This window comes from Petaurus breviceps, unplaced genomic scaffold, assembly GCF_028583685.1.
Source record: "Petaurus breviceps papuanus isolate PSGF00001 unplaced genomic scaffold, PetGlider_PUasm1.0 90847, whole genome shotgun sequence".
NCBI classification, from domain to species: domain Eukaryota; kingdom Metazoa; phylum Chordata; class Mammalia; order Diprotodontia; family Petauridae; genus Petaurus; species Petaurus breviceps.
In genome coordinates, this window is record NW_027187360.1 from 22,133,145 (window position 1) to 22,142,090 (window position 8,946).

Below are 8,946 nucleotides of genomic sequence, written 5' to 3' on the forward strand. Positions count from 1 at the left end.
TCTCTCTCTCTCTCTCTCTCTCCCTCCCTCCCTCCCTCCCTCTCCCTTCCTCCCTCTCTCTCTCTCTCTCTCTCTGTCTCTGTCTCTATCCCTCCCTCTCCCTCTCTCCTTCCCACCTCCCTTCCTTTCTTCCCTTCTTCCCCTTTCTCTCCCTCTCATCCTCTCTTCTTTTTCTCCCTCTTTCCCTTTTCCCTTTCTCCCCCCTTTCTCTCTGTCCCTCTCTCTCTTCCCCACCAGAACTGGTCTTTGACAGCAATGGAGATGATAATAGTCTCTCTTTGCCCAGAGGAAAGTCACCTTTTCCTGGTCCCAGCATATGCTGTAGTTGAGAGTGTTATAACTGAAATCAAAGAAACAGCCTCTTTTACTTTACTACCTAGATGACCCTGAGTAGCTGAGTTCCTCTCACTGACCCACAGTTTCCTGCACTATAAAATGAGGATTTGGACTGAGATCATAAATTTAGAGCTAGGAAGAGCCCTCAGAGTCCATCTAGACAACCTGCTCATTGTATAGATGAGGCACAGGGAGATTAAATTACTTTCCTTGAGGACACATACCGTGTTTCCCCGATAATAAGACCTATCCCGAAAATAAGCCCTCCCCTTACTGTGTAAGATTCCTCTAAAATAAGCCCTCCCCCGAAAATAAGCCCTATTGAGATTGCTACTGTAGTGATGGTGATCCCCTGCGCTACACGCTACATTACGGTACCCTCTGTATGCACCGTCTCCCTCCCCCCCTCTCCCCCCTGTTAAACGCACTCCTCGCTCCGAGCTGCATCCAATCAGAGCCGCAGCAGTGAGCGCGTCATCCTGTTCTTCCCCAGTGATTTGCTTATTGAATAAAGGTACATTTTTTTGTTCACATTTACCTGTTTATTAAAATTGCTGTCAATGTTCATTAAAATAAGCCCTCCCCTGAAAATAAGCCCCCTGGTGTTTTTCTGTCCAAAAAAATTAATAAGACAGTGTCTTATTATCGGGGAAACACAGTAGTATCACAGAAAGGACTTGAACCCAACCTCTCTGATTACAGAGCTAGTGCTCTTTCCATTGTACCCTTAGTTGATCTCTGGGATCCCTTCTAAGTCTGACATTGTGTAGTCAGCACCAGGGAAAACCCTATTACAATGAATCATATTCTGATGAATCTAGGAGAGACCCTGCACTATTTATATTTTTCCAGGCGGTGATAGAACCCAACACCAAGGCTTACTTTATTTTGAACTCAAGTAGATGTGATGTAATGGGGATACAAAACCTGTGTAAAATACAGTCACCTTCCTGCTCACTGATGGCTTAAATTCCACTAATGGAAAAGAAGATTTAGAATACGTCTTTGGGAAGAAGACTGTAGTAAGACAACCTAACACTAAGTGGTAAGCAACTGCTAACAGATACTTTAAGAATTGTTTGATAGAGAAAGATGGGAGGGACAGAATAGTAAGTACATTATGTCCTGGGATAAGGGGATTGAGGCATCACAAAAAGCACAGGTCAAGGAGGCTGGAGATCCCAAAGACAACTCTTGCCTCCTTCAAAAATTTCCAGGAACTTCTTTTGGGAAATTTACCCCATTTGCTTTAATAATGACATCGCTGCATCATAAGAAGTATTGCAATATAATAGGAAGAACTCTAAACTTGTAGTTAAGTGATGCAGGTTCAAGTTTTGGTGCTGATATTTTCTAGCTGTGTGTCTGTGGGCAAGTCAAAACTTCTCTGACCCTCCACCTCCTGATCAATAAAATGGAGATGATAAGACTTTTACTACCTACTTCACAGAGCTGTGGTGATAAAGTTCCTTATAAACATAAAGCACTACACAAATGTGAATCATTATTATCATACCACCTTACTTCCCCTACCCTCTTGCAGAAATAACTGTGTTTCTCCTTTTAGTAACAGGAGTCAGGTGTAGTAGAAAAAGATCAAGACTCAGAATTAGAAAACCCCCTAGGTTCAAGTCTCAGCTCCGCAACTTATCAATTACATGTAGGGACCAATCATAGAATCATAGATTTAGTGCCGGAAGGGACCTTAAGAGGTCATTCGGGAAAATTTCATTTTACAGATGAGAAAACTAAGACACAGGTCAACTGATTTACCCAAGGTAGTAAAATGGCAGAGACTCCAAGGCCAATATTCTTTCTGTTCATTTAACCTCTCTGAACCTTATTTTTGTCATCTGACAAATAAGGAAAATCACTTTTACACTACCTATTTCATAAGACTGATGAGAGGATAACTATGTGTAGAGCATTTTGTAACCTTGAGAAATCACATTTGGAGATACCATCTTCTTTTTTCTCTAAAACTCTGGCCTCTTTTCAAGCACCAGCACTGAACAGACATGGCTGTGGCTGGGTGGGGAGGTCAGCCTTGGAACCAACTATTTGTTCTCCGTGCTGATTGGTATTAATCACCTCTCTACAACGAAATTATCCTTAATAGCCAAGCTCTTTCTTCCCGGCAATCTGGCTCCATAGCAGAAGAGGAATCATAAGTTTGGATTAAAAAGCAGTATTTACCAACTGGAACATAAAAGTGATTGACACTAATTGCCCATTAAGCCTAGCGACAGGCAATCATTTTCTTAATTAAGGTACAAAGTTAAGTATTTGCTTTCCTATTTAATGATATACCTATTCCTGCCTGAAGCAGGTCACTTTCTGGGAATTTCAACAATTGTAATAGCCCTGGGTTAGTGATACTGAGGGAGATAGGAAGGTGACAGTAGAAAGGGGAAAAGATTTGGGTTCAGCAAAAGGAGAGATGAGACTATTCTTCATCTGGACCATCCCATTTCTAGCCACTATTTCCAGGCCCTGGCTCCAATCTTCTTTCCTCTACTTGCCCACAAAAACCATTGGTTATATACTTTGATCCCCAAACATGTCATACATAATTCCTCTTCTACACCTTTGTTTACATGCCTGGAATGCCTTCTCTTTTCTCTCTGTTTATATATTACCTATCTTACAAGGACTCAGGTTCTATCTCTTTTGTCTGAAGCTTTTTTTTTTAAAGCAATTGGAGTTAAGTAACTTGCTCAAGGTTACACAGCCAGTTATTTTTTGTGTGGGTGCCAAGTATCTGAGGCCAGAACCGATCCCGGGTCTCCGGACGCCAGGGCCAGCGCTCTTACTCACTCCACCACCTGGCCACTCCCTTTCTGAAGCTTCTCATGAAACAATATCTGCTAAACTAGTCACTATATTCTATAAAACCTTTCACCCAGTGATATCTAGAACTGTGCATATCCACCAAGGAACTCAAAAAGTAAAGAGAAAGGTCCCATTTGTATAAAAATATTAATGGGAGCATTTTTTGTAATAGCAAAGAACTAGAATGAGAATAGGTGCCCAACTATTTGGGAATGGATAAAGTAATTATAGCTTATGAATGTAATGAACTATTATTGCATCATGACAAGAACTAACATGAAGAACTCAGACAAACTCAGGAAAACCAGTACAAACTAATGCAATGTAAAGTAAGTACAAACAGGAGAACAGTTTATGTAATGACCACAATAATATAAAGGAAAATGGAATTGAAAGACTTTAAAACAACTGATCAATGAGATTACAATCATCACTTCAAAAGACTGAGGGTAGAACACTCCTGCTACCTCTTGACAGAGAAGGTAATGGATCACAGGTATAAAATGAGGCATAAGTTTTCAGATATGGCTAAAGTGTTGATTTATTTTCTTTGAATACTAGACTTATTTGTAATAAGGGAGACATCTGTTAAGTGAAAGGGGTCACTGGAAATGAAAGTAGTGTTTAAAATGGGAAAAAAGGTAAATGCTTCAATACAACAAAGATTAATTTAATAAATAGAAAGTCTTCCCTGACTACTCTCCCTAATTTGAGTTCCTATAATACTGATTATCTATGCAATGCATTCAGCATGTGGACTAGATTGCCATGTATTATTATTATTAGTTATAGAATCATGCACCTTTAAAGCTTGAAGGAGCCTTAGAGATCCTTTAAGATTTGAGATAAGATCATTGAGGGCTAGAGAGATTGAGTAACTTGCCCAGGGTAACACAGTCAAATCCAGGATTCAAATCTAGGTTCTCTGCCTCCAAATTGTAAGAAATACATTAGCCTCTCCAAACCAATAAATGGAAAAGCCCCAGAAAAACTAAAAAACCTTTTACAGGGAAGCTGAGTTACCTCCATTAGCATGAACCAGCACCAGGCCCAAGAACAGGCTCCCCTCTCCTTTCCCCAATCAATGCCTGGTCCTGCTAGATCTAAACAACAGCCCCCTAAAAATGCACTAGACTTTACTGGTTGGGGAGAGTGTGCCCCATTCCCTCCAGAGCCTCAGTGGGTGCCCAGAGGATGTATTTCCACCACTTTCCCTAACAACTCTTTCATTTTGTGAATATCTCCTCTCAATATAGTTTGCTTTGCTGTCCTGATGTGAGCTCCATATTTCCTCATACTGGTCTTTTGGTGATCTGAACCTGAGTCTGTGCTAAGACACAAACCCAGTGCCCTTCTCACTAAACAGGCTGTTTCTCATGTTAGAGCAAAAAGGAAAATTCAAATATGAAATGTTAGAATGGAGAAATGCCAGACCTGAAAACAATCATCCACTTGTTCCCTATACCATGTCTTATCATGTACCAGTCCTATCTCCCCAAGTGGTGGGTAAACTCTAAAGGTTCTACTCCAAGCCAGAGGCTTTCCTATCCTGCCAAAGCCCCTGAAGCTGAACAAATATAATAGGAAAGCATAGCAGGTCTTAGGGCAGTTGGAAGAGAGAGAGAAGCCTAGGGCTAATAAATTCTATATACCTCTTTCTCTTTATCTCTACCCATACAGCAACAGCCCTAGATCAATTTCTCACCATGTCTCTCATGGACTATTGTAATGGTCTCCTTACTGTCCTCCCAGCCTCAAGGTAATATTATATTAGATATTATATTATTAATTATTATTTACATATCAACATATATATAAGGTGACCTTATATTACCTAATATAATCCATCTTCTACACAGATGTCAAAGTAATTTTGTTAAAATCATGACATTCTTCTTCTCAATAAACTCCAGTAGCTCCCTGAAATTCTAGAAGCAAACAGAAAGTACTCTGTTTGGTATTTAAAGTCCTTCACAATCTGGTTCCCACTTCTCTTTCCAGCTTTGTTCCAATTACTTCCTTTCATATTCTCTACATGTTAACATATAGCTAAACTGGCCTTCTTTACATTTCGTCATTAAAATGCACCAGTTTACCTTCTGTGATTCTATAATGGCCACCCCCCCTTAGCTGGAATATGTTCCCTCTTTACCTATTCCTCCTAGAATCATGGTCTCTTTCAATACTCAGCTCAAATATTATCTTGTGCATGAGGTCTTTCCTGATGCTAGTGCCCTTCCCCCAATTACCTCATATTGATTTTGTGATTCCCAATGCATTCATATGCTGTCTCCCTCAATAGAACATAGACTCAGGAGAGGATTCTGGGAAGATGGTGGAGTAGGTCCCAAAATCCAAGCTCTCAAGATCTTCCCCCACAAAAGAGTTAAAACAGCACCTTAAAATAGCACCTTAGTTGGTTCCAAGGCTGACCTCCCCACCCAGCCACAGCCATGTCTGTTCAGTCCTGGTGCTTGAAAAGAGGCCAGAGTTTTAGAGAAAAAAGAAGAAGGTGGCATCTCCAAATGTGATTTCTCAAGGTTACAAAATGCTCCACACACAGTTAAAATAGCAAACAAAATGTGGGTAGAGATAAACAAGAGCAGAGGCATAACCAGGTCCTCCCCAGACAATTTGAGATCAGAAAGAAAAATCCCAGGATGAGGTTTGGTCCCTGTGAAGAGTAAACACCTCTAGGCTAGAATCCATTTTAACCTCAAGCAGGCAAGGGTCTTAAATAACAAGTGGCAAACCCTGGGGTCAGTTGGTTTGAGAGCCACCAGAACTTTTACCCCGGGATAGTGAAGGGAGTTGAGCATGTGAGCCCCAGAATATTGAGGGAACCTCTGCTGACAAGGAACGCCAGAGCCAGCTGTGCGTTCAGAGCAGCAGGGTGAGGAGGAAACATAATACACCCACCAGGTGAGCGCAGAAGCAGTGGGGCAGAAACCCCCTGGATGTGGACACTTACAGAGGCTGGAGGTTTGGCTTTGGTTTCAGGCTAAAGGGAAGAACTGAAGATCTGGGGCAAGAGGCACCATTCCCCATACCCCAGGGTTAGAGACGACTACAAATGACTAAGCTATCACTACCAAAAAAAAATGCGTAAAGGAAAAAAAACAACTATAGAAACCTATTATGGGAATAGAGATGACTGGGGTTCATCTTCAGGGGAGGAAATTGAAGTAAAGAAACCCCCAAAGAGTAACATTAAATGGTCACCTGCCCAAAAAGAATTTGTAGAAGACCTTAAAAAAGACTTTAAAAATAAAATGATAGAGATGGAGGAAAAACTAAAAAAGAAAATAAGAATAATCTAAAAAAAGGGAAGGGTATGAAAAGAAAGTCAACCAATTAGAAAAGGAGATCCAGAATCTTAAGGAAGAAAATGACACCTTGAAAATTAGAATTGGGCAAAATGAAGCCAGTGAAATTATAAGAGACCAGGAAATGATTAAACAAAATATAAATAATGAAAAAATAGAGGAGAAAGTAAAACATAAGAAAAACAACAGATTTGGATAATAGATCAAGAAAATATAAAAATAACTGCACTAACTGAAAGTTATGATAAAAAAAGAATCTTGATACAATAATACAAGAAATAATTAAAGAAAATTGTCCTGAAGCATTAGAACAAGGGGGGAAAGTAGACATAGAAAAAAATCCATCAATCACCTCTTAAAAGAGATCCTATGAGGAAAACTCATAAAAATATCATAGTCAAATTCTGAAATCCCCAGCTCAAGGAAAACTTATTAAAAGCATCAAGATTAAAACCATTTAAATATGATGGTGCCACAATTAGAATTACACAAGACCTGGCAGAAGAACCATTAAAGAACCACAGGTCTTGGAATACAACATATCAAAGAACAAAAGAACTGGGGCTCCAGCCAAAAATATCATACCCTGAAAGATTAACTATTATCTTGAATTTTAAAAAGGGACATTTGATAAACTGTCAGATTTTTAAGACTTTAAAAAAAAAAACCTGAACTCATTAGACAATTTGACATACAAGAACCAATACAAATGCAAGGTACATAACAAAGACTGATTATAAGGGATCCATAAGAAAAATTGTTTACTTCTTATGTATATAAAATGTAAAATTTATGTCTAAGATTCTTATTAATAATTGGGTAGTTCATAAGAAAGACTGGGGAGAACCTGGGCATGATATGAATTTTAAAAGTAAAACCATTTAGAAACAGCTAAAAAAAAAGTGATTATTTTATACAAATGAAGTACAAGAGGAAGAATTGATATATAGGAAGGAGATGGAGAGGAGGGCTGGTCGTTCTGGTAACCTACTTTCATCAGGAATGGGTCTAAGAGGAAACAATACATATATATTTAGAAGAGTATAGAAGTCCTCTAAATTTAGAAGAAATAAAATGGTAGGGGCATAGGGAGGAAGGAGAGGACAAGGGAGGGATCTTTAAAGAGAATGGGGTATAGAAGGGTGTTTAGATTTATGTGAATGGCAGGATAGGGGAGGAATTCTTGGAGAGGGGTAGATAAGTCATAGGACAGCAAGGTAGTGGGTAAAAACAAAGTAGAGGAGGCAAAAAGGATAGAAAACAAGAGATATGCATATACATAAAAACAAAGATCAAGAGTAGAATAGGTTTGGGAATGTATATGTCTATATATATATGTATGTATATGTGTATGTATATATCTATAGCTATGGAGAAGCATCTAAACTTTATTGCAGCCTTCTGGGGGGGGGTTGGGAAGAGGGGAAAAAAGAACAAAGTAAAAAAGTACACAGCAGAGAGCAAAAGAAAACTTACAAGGAAGCAAAGAATTATGGACAATTCTCAATACGAGTATTATTCATCATATAGGCTTTCTTGAAACAAAAATTTATTGTTACATATTTTGAATCCTCTCATATTCTGCTATGCACATGACATACTTTTATTTTTTTCTAACTTTGTATTTAAGTCCAATATTTAAGTTTATGATATGTTTTTGTTTCTTTTTGTTATTTTCTATTTATGTTCTGGCGTTTGAGTCTAAAATAAAATTTTGGGGGAAAAAATAGAACATAGACTCTTTGAGAGCAGATTTGATTTCATTTCTGTGTCTTTGCCTTCCCAGCACCTAGCAAAATGCCTGGAACATTGCAAGTACTGAATAAATGTTAGTTGCTTTGATTTTGCTCTACAGAGCTTCTTGGTACTGCCCTATGTCTTGGCACCCACACATAGAATTTGAGCCCTCAACTGAATTTATTGTTGTTATGGCCTGATTTGGGGGCAGTTAGTTGGCTTAATGAATAGAGTAGTGGGCCTGGAGTCAGAGAAACTTGAGTTCCAATCCAGCCCCAGACACTTAACTAACTCTGTGACCCTGGGCAAATCATTTAACCCTGTTTGCCTCAATTTCCTCATCTATAAACCAAGCTGAAGAAGGAAATGGCAAACTGTTCCAGTGTCTTTGCCAAGAAAACCCCATGGAGAGTGTGATCCATAGAGTCACAAAGAGTTAGACACAACTGAACAACTCAACAACAACAAAATGACCTGAATTGAAGCAGCTAGGTGGCACAGTTGAGAGAGCACCAGGCCTGAAATCAGAAAGACCGGAGTTCAAATCCAGCCTCAGACACTGTGTGACCTTGGGCAAATCACTTAACCCTGCTTGATTCAGTTTCCTTATCTGTAAAATGAGCTGGAGAAGGAAATGGCAAACAACTCCAGTATCTTTGGGAAGAAAACCCCAAATGGGGTCACAAAGGGTCAGACATGACTGAAACTACCAAAC